This window comes from Salvia hispanica, chromosome 4 (genome assembly GCF_029641045.1).
Source record: "Salvia hispanica isolate PSC_SH4W2 chromosome 4, Shi_PSC_v1, whole genome shotgun sequence".
In the NCBI taxonomy this organism is placed as follows: domain Eukaryota; kingdom Viridiplantae; phylum Streptophyta; class Magnoliopsida; order Lamiales; family Lamiaceae; genus Salvia; species Salvia hispanica.
In genome coordinates this window covers 42,494,389-42,505,802 of record NC_142695.1, presented here as the reverse complement: position 1 = coordinate 42,505,802, position 11,414 = coordinate 42,494,389, and the positions used below count along the sequence as shown (strand labels likewise).

At 36.6% G+C, this 11,414-nt stretch overlaps 1 pseudogene; it reads right to left on the bottom strand.

Moving 5' to 3' along the window:
* Window positions 1-796: 796 nt before the first annotated feature.
* Window positions 797-2,235, bottom strand: LOC125195173 (uncharacterized; annotated as a pseudogene).
* Window positions 2,236-11,414: the final 9,179 nt, after the last annotated feature.

Sequence of the window (11,414 nt, the reverse complement as noted above, 5' to 3'; positions counted from 1 at the left end):
TTTCAGCCACTCATTCACAATTTTCGCGTAATGTCAACTACTCAAACATTATGTCAGCTAGGGGGCATAATTGTCATTTTCGCGATGTCAACTACGGAGACAATATGTCAACTACGATGTCAACAACAAATGTTATTTATGGGAACCACGATGTCAACAACAAATGTTATTAATTGTATACGTAGTTGACATAGATTATATAGGTAGTTGACATGCATAGTTGATATTAAAAAAGGGAGATAACTAAATCTTAGCAACTAATTTTCAAATGAGAAATATTACCAAACAACCAGAGTGCAAAATATTTCATGCTTTAATTTGGAGAAATAAAAGAGAGAGACACGTAACATTTGCCTCAAAAGCAGAATTCTTTACGTATTTTCCGTTCCTTTCATACTTGATAAATCATCCAACAACAATAAAAAATTTGTACATTTAACATTTCTTCAATATCGAGAATATCGAATGTCAACGACTCGTATTAAAATGTCAACAACTAACAAATAACACTTATAATTGACATATCAATACCGAAAATATCGAATGTCAACAACTCGTATTAAAATGTCAACAACTAAAAAATAACACTTACAATTGACATATCAATACCGAGAATATCGAATGTCAACAACTAAAAAATAACACTTATAATTCACATATCAATAGCTAAAATATCAAATGAACTAAAACAAAGTTGAGATATCACAGTTAGTTAACAGTTAACAGGCAAGAAAAAGCAACAAAACTGCCATACATCCAATTCAATCATCAAATAAAAGTTCAATCATCAAATTGGTCAATCATCTGCATCGGACTCACTACCAGAGGAACTCCCTAAATCAGAATCTGTAAAAAGCAAGCTCAAACGAATGAACATCTGTTTCTGTTTCTGTTTTCCATACTTTCACCCACAACACAATGTAGAAACGCAAGAAGAATCAGTATCAATACCACTCGAGGATGACGAATCGCTACTTGAGCTGCCAGAACTGCTTGAGCTACTGCTGGCATTGCCTCTACCATCATTCTCCTGTCCAACAACACCATCATTCTCCTGCCCAACAACACCTTCTCTCTCAATCTCAATCTCCACCACAGCAGGGAAGCTCGCTGCTGGCATATCGTCATCAATATCTACATCTTCTTCATCATTTTCTTTCATCATCTTGCCACAATCATCATTCTTGTCGCTCAATGCGCCCTACACAACATTACCAGCAACATGAATAAACAGTGAAAATACCACAAAAAAGACAAAAATCTTGATGCAAATTTAACTTACCACATCAGCATCAGTAACAAGACTGGAGGGAATAGAAACTCCAGCAGCTGGATTGTTGTTCATCATCAACGCTTGTCGCTTTGTCTTGCTCACCATCTTCTTCCAATTGGTCACAAACCGATCAAATTCCCACAACGTTTCCGTATCAAGAGCCTCAATATCAAGCTCAATTTCATCGCCATCCTGTGCCAAATGCTCATCCCTCTTCCTGATTATCTATACAAGTTGAGGCATTTTCTCTTGGGGTAAATTCTGCAACCCAAATCCAAGTTTTGTTGACATCCAATTCCTGATAATACTTCCAATTCCATAAACAAATCAACAATTAAGCTTGCAAAAAGTTCAAATCCTATAACAAAAGCAAATATTGGAAAATCAATCTCTCAAATGAGTTCACATCCAATACAATTGAATCATCTACTGCAAAAATATGGTAATATGGTTGCAACAGAAGCAAAAATCTCATAAAAATGTTGATAGCAAAAACACAAGTTAATAGCAACTCATCAAATCATGATCAAGGAAAAACAACTACTTAGTCTACAGTCATCACAACAAGCACTACAAGGCAAAAAAAAATTCACACCAAGCTGTATCCTACTGATATTGAGACAAATTAACAAACACATGGAATGCATAGACTATTTTCATCTTCACAAAAAGATTTCCCATTCCAAAACATGTCAATTAGCCACATTGCTGAATTGAAAACAACACAAAATTCAGTCAAATTCTAACATCTCCTAATCTGATTTATCTTGATCAATAAAAAAGAAAAAATTAATACACATACCTGCAACATCCTCTCCGTCATAAACGCCGCGGTGAACGGTGCCAAAAGTGCCCCGCGCCAGCACAGATTTGACCACGAATTTCGAGGCATCAATTTCCCAGTCTTGCCTCGCCGGAATCTCCCTCAATTCATCCTGTTGTTGCTGCTTCCCTCGATTCATCCATTCTGCCCTAATTAAAACATGAAATTACTGATCGCCGCTCTCTGGAGTCCTTACCGATCCTGCTTCTCAGATCCGGCGGTCGGATTTGATCAGAAAGCGATCACTAGCAGAATTTCAGCAGCAAAGCCAGCAAGGTTTGGAGTTCTATCTATGGAACGTGAAGATGAAATCCTAATTAAAACATGAAATTACCATTCTATCCTTTCATATTAAATTAATCTAAAAATATTTATTGTGTGGCAAAATCTGGACCACTCATTTAATAAAAATGAGTGGCTGATATTGCATCTCATTTCTCAATTAGCATAAATAATCTCAATTGATCACAATCCTATATATATATATATATATAAATGATCGAAAATGGGGAGTAGTAGCTTAATATTCAATGATTTTGATGATTTATTTTGAGATGTCGCTACGCTACAACAACAAAAAAAAAACTGTTAAAATTTTTTTTTAATACAATTTAGGACGTTAATTTGTGTTTCTAAATATACCGTCAACGCTTCAAAAACGTTCTCCTTGTTTGTGTCCCAATTAAAATTAGAGAGCGCAAATGGAAGTGTCCTAAAAAACAAAAGATTAAATTAATTTGTCCTTAAATTAGAGACGCTTTCTTTTGCGTCCTAAATGATATGATTAGCACTACTTATTTTTTTAAACTATCTAACATAAATGATTACGTCTCGGTTTTTTTGACCATAAAAGATACTAAGTTTTTTTTAAGCAATTTTCCTCTCATAGTATCAGGAAACAAATGGATAAGCCATCGTAGAAAATAGTAGTAGTCAAAAGCAATTCAAATATTGGACTTGAAAGTAAAGTGTATTTGTGTGTTGGTGTTTTCAAATTACTATACTATTATTTGTCTCCATATGGTCGAAAAGGTGTCCCAATAATAGAGAAGTGTTATGCCGACAGTAATTTCCCATAACTCAAGACTTTTATGATCCGAAAACTTGGGCTTTTATATGATGTGTGTATATAATTGCGTGATGGGGAATGGCTACAGTTATTTTATGTGATAGTGATAATACATTGAGTTTGTAGTGAATTGGGGGAGTTCATTATCCTCTTACTCTTTGTTTCTTCACGCTTGACCCTTAATTTATTTCTTTTCCCTCAGACTCCCTTTCTGCTTCTCACAATACCCATATTAACATTCCACTAACTCATTATTAGCACGTTCTACTATACAATTAATGTAACCAAATAACACACATAGCATGCATGCCGAATTTTTTTGACACAAGACCATTAAGTAAAATATCAAAATTATAATGTACTTAATTGTTTTTAAAAGTTATGGAATCGACCAAGTTTACTTACTCTCTGCGTCCCAAGATATTAGACTCACTTCTTTTAGGCACAGGAACTTAAGAGGTGTTGTTTAGTGGTGTAAGTGGAGTTGGTAATAAAGTAAATTTTTACCATAAATAAAAATGAATCAAATATGTTGGTACACCTCCAAAATGGTATATGAGTTTAGTATCTTGGGACGGAGGGAGTATGATTTTTTTGACAATTTAGCCTTCTGATTTATAAAATTGACCTGGTACAATGCGATCTAGAGCTATAATATTTTAATAATTTCTCAAATTGAAAAATTAATGAAATGTGCCTCCTCCGTATGCTACAAATAGACCAAATTTAAACCGGTACAAATTTTAAAACGTAATTAATAAAGTAAGAAGGATGGAAACAAAAAGTGATTGAAGTATTTTTAGTGGTATTTAAAACTCACCTTGCTAGAGAGAGAGAAATAAAAATAGTATTTAAAATTTATCTAATTTTAAGGCCTCAAAATTGGATAACTGGTCCATTTGGAAGGCACGGATCACTATTAAATAATTTATTTTAAAAGGTACCTTTAGGTATTCGATATTACTTGCTAGAGCTTATTTCCAGTATTGGGCTCAAAATTAATAACTTGCTATAGCTTCTTTCCAGTAATGGGCTCATATTCCGGCCCACTATCCGGGATGAGGCGGTGGCTTGAATGGATCTGCTAAGAGGGCCTATTTTCTAGATTTGTAATTAATACGTCCATTAACATCCAGATTTAAGTTTGCTTTCACGTTGAAATGGTTTTGTAAATCATATTTTGTCGCAATCATCTAGTGATTCTAGTCCAAAAAAATTAGAGTGTAAAAGGTTCCAAATTAAGTTTGTGATTTATGGTTTTAACTGCTATTCTTTTATAATTAATTGAATTTAGTATTTATAAAGATATATTATTAGTTAGATAAAAATAGCAATTCACTCAAACAACATCTTTTAGAATGTTGTATAGTAATTTTTTAGCAAAATCGAGCAACACGTGCGATTTAATGAGATGAAATAAACTTCATTTAGTATAGTGGTACCCATGTGTCCGTAGTTGCTCTGACAAGAGAGGTGTTGGGATAGTTGAAGAAAATATATATATCAAACTGACTATCTTATTAAAGCTTATAACTGAAATATCTCTATCAAAGTCTACAAAGTAAAATGACTTTTAAGTTTTACCTCACTTTTCCAGCTTCTCTGTTCTTGGAGAGACTATTTACTTTTATTTTCACAATAGAATCAATAATGATTTTTCATCTGCTTACTCAAACTTTTGATCTATTAGTTAGAGGGATGGCTCGAACTCATATTCTATTGATTGAAGGGGAATCATCTTACTAATTGAGTTGCGTGTGGTAACCTAATATTTACAACAAAAAACAGATAGATCCACCCGGGGGACCTATTTGCCCCATGAACATAAGGGATCTTTTTCTAAATTAGACATAAATATTGAAATTTACAACCTATTTGCATTTATATTGATTAACTACACTAAATTTACAAATATGTTCTCAAATTTTCTCTTTGATAAAAAATTAAATGATAATCAATTTTTCATGAATAGAGCCTCCCCTGGTTTAGGTATCTTATGAAATTCCTTATTGCATTTCCTCCAATGTAACGGTTTTCTCTACCATACAGCATGTCATCTTTAAAGTGATCATATGATTTGAGGAGCGCATTGAGAAGAACAATCCCCTTGCCTTCTTTCTATAAACTCCCATTAATATTTTTATGATCACCTGTTCCTTTATCGATGATGGAAAGGAAAAATATGTAAGTAGAGAAAAGATTAATTATGGGTGAAAAGATTGTAGAATCACAGTAATTAGGTAATAAGTATTAGGGCAAATCTTGCCATCTCTATGTAATTCTTTGCCTACTTAAGAGAGGCGTGTATACGATAATCACAATTGAGTTGAATGAATACAATACCGATCTTTCAACATGGTATAAGAGCAAAGGCTCGGAAAATATCATCATAGCCTAGAAACCTTTCTCGGCCAAGAAGGCGAACCTGCAATCTACACCAAAAATGTCAGACAGGGAGGAGGAATGAAAACCAGACAACATTGAGGATGGACGATTAAAGATGAACAAGAATGTTACTCTAGCCGTTAAACTTAACGAGACGAATTACTCCCTGTGGAAACGGTTGATGAGAGTAGCAATTGTAGGGAGACGGGCAGGCAAACCGATATATCACCGGTACACTGCCTCCACCGGAACCAGGAATCCGAGGCTACTCAAGTTGTGAGGAAGCCGATATGATCGTATTCTCATGGATCATTGACAACGTTGAGACCGAAATCGTTGTCGATTTCGCACACCATCAGACTGCACATGCTCTATGGGAGAGCCTACAAACCACTTTTGAAAGCACGACAGATCCATATTTGCTATATGATTTGGAGGAGAAGGCGTGCAGGGTCGTTGATAAGTCGTATTCTGAGCCTTGGTTACTGGTCAGTATGTCGTGAAATGCATGTATTATCTGCAAAACAGTTGCTCAAGTGTGCAGGATTAAAGGATCCAAGTCAGTAGGAGACGATTCAGGGGACGCAAGTGAAAAAGGCGCTAGAAGGGTGCAATACTGACCAGGATGTATGCCAGAGAAAGGCTCGAGATGGAGAAGAAGGATAGCTGGGATGATCATTAACAAGGGCATAAAAGTCAAAACTTGAAGGGAGTCTACCATAAAAGCAAGGGCAAGCCTCCCTATAAAAGAAGCCACTTGGAGAGAGAGAAGGAGTTCGCCTTTGAGTCCAGCCACCACACTTAGTTAGAATTCTCTCTTGAAGATCAGTTCCTTCAGCATTATCCAATCTCTCGTTCCTCGCCACAGCCATGATCACTTGACGTCCAAGAGTCTGCCGGATAAGTCATCAGTCCGCCGTTCCAGCCAGTTATCGCAGTAGTGTAGTAGTATCATCGCCCGGAGTGGCAAAACAATCGTTACCTTACTTTCTAGTTTAATCTTTACTTGTTTTTATCGTTGGTTTTGTTGCAAACACTCATCGTTGTTGCCTTTTGAAGTACTTTGTTATTTTCCAACATTTACGTTATGAAGTTTCTATTTCGCATGTCGCTTTGGTTCGAGTTTGCTTCATTCTGCCTAGGAAAGTTAGATCTAGTTATTGCTTTTAATTTCTGAGTGCTTTCTTATCTGGAGTTGCTGATTCGAAGTTGTAGCTATGTTTAGTTAAGTTTTCGTGCACGAGTTTCTTTTCTACGCCGTGATTACCATCTTGCATGTCAGTCAGTAGAAGTAAAGTTGCAGTTTCACCGTTTAATTTAAGTTTAAACATTTTAATCGATGGATCTTGAGTTTGTATTCATGAATTTGAAGTTAGTTATGGTGTTTGTGTTCATATGATTTTTTTGTCAATACTTGGTGAAGAAGAAAACGTCAAAATCAACTTTAGTTGGACCACTTTTACCTTTAAGTTACTTTTGCTTTTGTTCCCTACTTTTTCAGTTGTACTATCCAGACCTGTCAGAGAGCCCCCAGCCACCAGATATACCTTGTTGTCTAATTTTCCTCTTTTAGTAACTGTCTACTTCCCATATGTCTCTGAGACACCTTGTCCCCTACCTTCACGAACACCACCACATGCCTGTTATTTTCACGCCTACTAGTCAGCAGAGTACCACCTTTATTTCTTGTCTAGGTAAAATCTCAACCCAAGCGTGGTAGCTAACCAAAAACACCCAGGAAAGTCACTGCAGTTATCAAAACGTGTCCATCCTCGTGGGATTCGACCCTTACCTCCATTATACTAATCAGTAGAAGTGGGTTGAGGAAACTTGTTTGAAGCCAGGTCTCGGTTGTCGTACCAACGAATCATCTGGGTCGGGAATCTCTTCCTGAGCAGTTGGATACACTCCAAATTACATACGAAAACCCGAGGAATGTACCTGAAAGAAAGACACTTCAGTCGTCGAAGGAAAACAGGGGCTCAAGACGTACTGGCGACAACTTCACAGAGTCTGGATTGAGATCGACCGGTGCCAATATCAGCCGATCGAGCTTCGACAAGGGAATCAGCCAACTTCGAACATGTGTAGGAACCAGACGCCTATTCAAATTTCAGACATGACTCAACCCGATATACGACGGAATCTGGAGGGACATTCTCAAAGAGGTCCCGTTGCCCTCAGCCGAGACTGCGTACGGGATGGTGAAAAGAGAAGCCGCACAGCGCAAGAACCCTGACCACTAGACTGGTGCAATCAACGGCGACTCATCATCGGCCAAATTGGACTCGGATTTGCCGTCTGAAACCAACCTCAACAACGGCCGAACCAGCCACCACCACGAGCCGCCGCACAACCACCCAACTGCCGAGGATTTAAACCCGACAAATCAAAGATGTGGTGCTCACACTGTGGAAAGAACAAACATACCAGAGAAACGTGCTTCTCCTCGTCGGGTTCCCGGAGTGGTGGGATGAGAATCAAAAGGCAAAGGCACGGTTGGCAATCGGGATGAAGGATGGAGGCGGTGGACTATTTCCGCAAGACCGGGAGGTCGCCGTCGCCCGTGGGTAAACAGGGGACACCGGCCAGCAGCAGGGCGGAGGCGGCAGAGCCGGCGAGGCAGCCGGAAACGGGGAGGCGGCTCAATTGGAGGTATGGGATTAGGGTTGACAAATCCTAATCCCCAATTTAATTTGCTATTTAGTCCTCCAAGTTCGATTGATGCTAAAAAAACACCCCACTGCATGAGTCATTTTTATTCTAGCCCATGTAGTTCTAAGGCCATGTTTGGTTGGCCGGAAATTAAAGTTGGCAAGGAAAATGATTCCTAGGAAAATGAATCCCGATAATATGATTCCCAGTAACTTTACTTTCCTGTGTTTGGAAAATATCAAGATTTTAAATTTATATTTAATTTAAACACCAAACTAAAAATATAGTTATTATAAAAAATAATACTATTAGAAATTTTTTAATAAATTATTAATTACAAAAAATAATAAATATAATAATAATTATATTATTATATTTATTATTACGATTGATAGTTTAAACATGGATTATCCATCATAATATATAATAATATAATTATAATTATAGTTACATGGAGTATTATAATACAATACTCATTTATTATTATAATAAATATAATAATTATAATATTTACGGATATTATAATTGAATAAATTTTATAAATTAAAATTGCACTATGACTTTATTGATTAATTGTTAATTTATAAAATAAAATAGTTATTATTTATTATAAGATTTATATTATATAATTATATTTTAATTATTTAATAAATTATTACTATTATGAATTATTATAAAATATAGTTATAATTATGATAATTTTAATTATAGTTATTTAATATAGTGAAATTAAGTATGATTTATAATTTTAAATTATTTTAAAAACATTATTATTATTATTATTATTCTTATTATTATTATTATGTTATTATTATTAATAAAACTATACTATATTGCTTAAATATGTAAGAATCCTAAAACTGGGAAAAAGAATACCTAAGAAAAGTTAGGACTCACAATCCTGAAAAGTTGTACTAACTTTCTTTGTTCTCGGATTCTGATTACTTTCCCAGTTTGATTAAAAACTGAAACAAACACAAGAATTTAAAATTTAAGGAATCAGATTACTTTCCCAAACAGAATCCTGGCAACCAAACATGGCCTAAGAGTATTCAATCTGAACCCCAAAATAATGAATTTCGAGATAAAACCCCTAAATTAGCTGAAAAAACTTTCCTTAGCCCAAATCGTTTTTCACCTTTGGAGAATATCCCGATTGCTTGTATTGCCCAAAGTAGAACAGATTCTAAGGAAAGTGGATGGATTTTTTTATTGTGGGGCGACTGATACTATGTCATATGATAGAGATGATTTTTCTGAATTTGATGGAGCAAAAAAAAGGCCATATACAAACTGCTGATGGGGAATTAACTGTTGTTAGTGGGAGTGGAACCGTTGAAATTTCTCCGACCTTAAAACTAAAAAGTTGTCTATATGTGCCCAAATTATCCCATAAACTCATGTCTGCCATGTTACGAAACAATTAAACTATACATTACTGATGCATCCAAATTTCTGCGTATTACAGGATATCAAGATGAGGAGGATAATTGGGCGTGGCACTGAGCGTCAAGGTCTCTATTATGTGGATGAGATTGTTCAACAAGGTGGCACCGCAATGCTTGCTCACGGATATACAAACCGGGAAGCTTGGTTGTGGCACCGCAGACTGGGGCATCCATCCTCGGGTTATTTTAAATTGCTTTTTACAAAGTTTTCTCATTTTAAGGATATTACTTGTGAGTCTTGCGTTTTAGCGAAGAGCCACAGACAATCCTTTAGATCACGCGATACTCGTGTTAACACTATTTTTTCTTTAGTACATGCGGATGTTTGGGGTGCCGCTCCTATTATTGATGATCATGGATTCAAATATTTCCTTTTCTTTGTGAATGATTGCACTAGATTAACTTGGGTATATTTTTTGAAACATAAATCTGAAGTCTTAGAAAAATTTACTCTCTCTTTTACTTTGATCCAGACACAATTCCAAACCGGTATCAAAATCCTTAGATCCGACAATGGTAGGGAATTTGTTAATAAATAAATGACAGATTTTTTTAAGGAAAAGGGATTAGTTCATCAAACTACTTGTCCCTACACACCTGAACAAAATGGGGTAGCTGAGAGAAAGAATAGGGTGATCCTAGAAATCACAAGAGCCCTGTTTTTCGACTCGGGAGTCCCTAAGTTTCTGTGGCCCGAAGCTATTGCTACTGCTGTCTATCTAATTAATCATCTACCCACTAAAATATTAGGTATGAAAACTCCTCTACAGGTTCTTTCATTCTTAACTGGTATTCCTACACCTCTCATTCTTCCGCTCAAAATCTTTGGTTGTTCTGTTTACGTGCATGTGCCAAAACATGAAAGAATTAAATTTTCTGCATGTGCGATAAAATGTGTTTTCTTGGGGTATGTGATAATCAGAAAGGTTATCGATGCTATCACCCGGGGTCTAGAAAAATTATAACAACCATGAATTGTAATTCTCTAGAGAGTGAATATTTTTATACCAAACCTCGGGGTCAGGGGGAGAATCCTGGTAAGGGGGAGTGTGAAATAATTTGACCCCTCAATTTGTCGGTGCCACACCCAAACATCTCGACCGCGGAACTAACATAACAAGCTAGTGTCACCACGGAGCCAGTCATGTCTGCTGTAGAGCCTCCTCAAACGCCTACGCCCGAATCTTCTCCTCCAGTGATATCTGAGATAATTCCTGAAACTAGCTCAGATAATACAATTCTTACCCCTGACGAGTTTGGTGTAGATGATAGTGAGAATGTAGCAATTGATGGTGATACTAGCAGTTATATGCTTCCTTCGAGGAGCACTCGTTACAGTCCTGAAAGGATTCGCAAAAGCAGATATTCTATGGCAAACCTGGCCAAGGGCAATCTAACTGAAATGGTTAGGGCATTTGAAGCAGCTCTTTATGAGGAGGAGGAAATTCCATACACAGCCGAGGAGGCCATGAAAATGACTCATTGGAGGGAAGCAATGCTGGTAGAGATGCGAGCCCTACTGAAGAGTAATACATAGGAGGTTTGTCTGAAACCTGATGGAGTTCGAACCGTGGGATGTAGATGGGTCTTCACCATCAAGCGGAGACCGGATGGATCGATTGAAAGGTACAAGGCAAGACTGGTAGCCAAAGGTTATACTCAGACCTATGGAGTTGACTACACAGAGACATTCTTACCTGTAGCCAAGATGAGTATTATTCGAGTGTTGTTCTCGATAGCAGCAGCCAGGGAATGGCCACT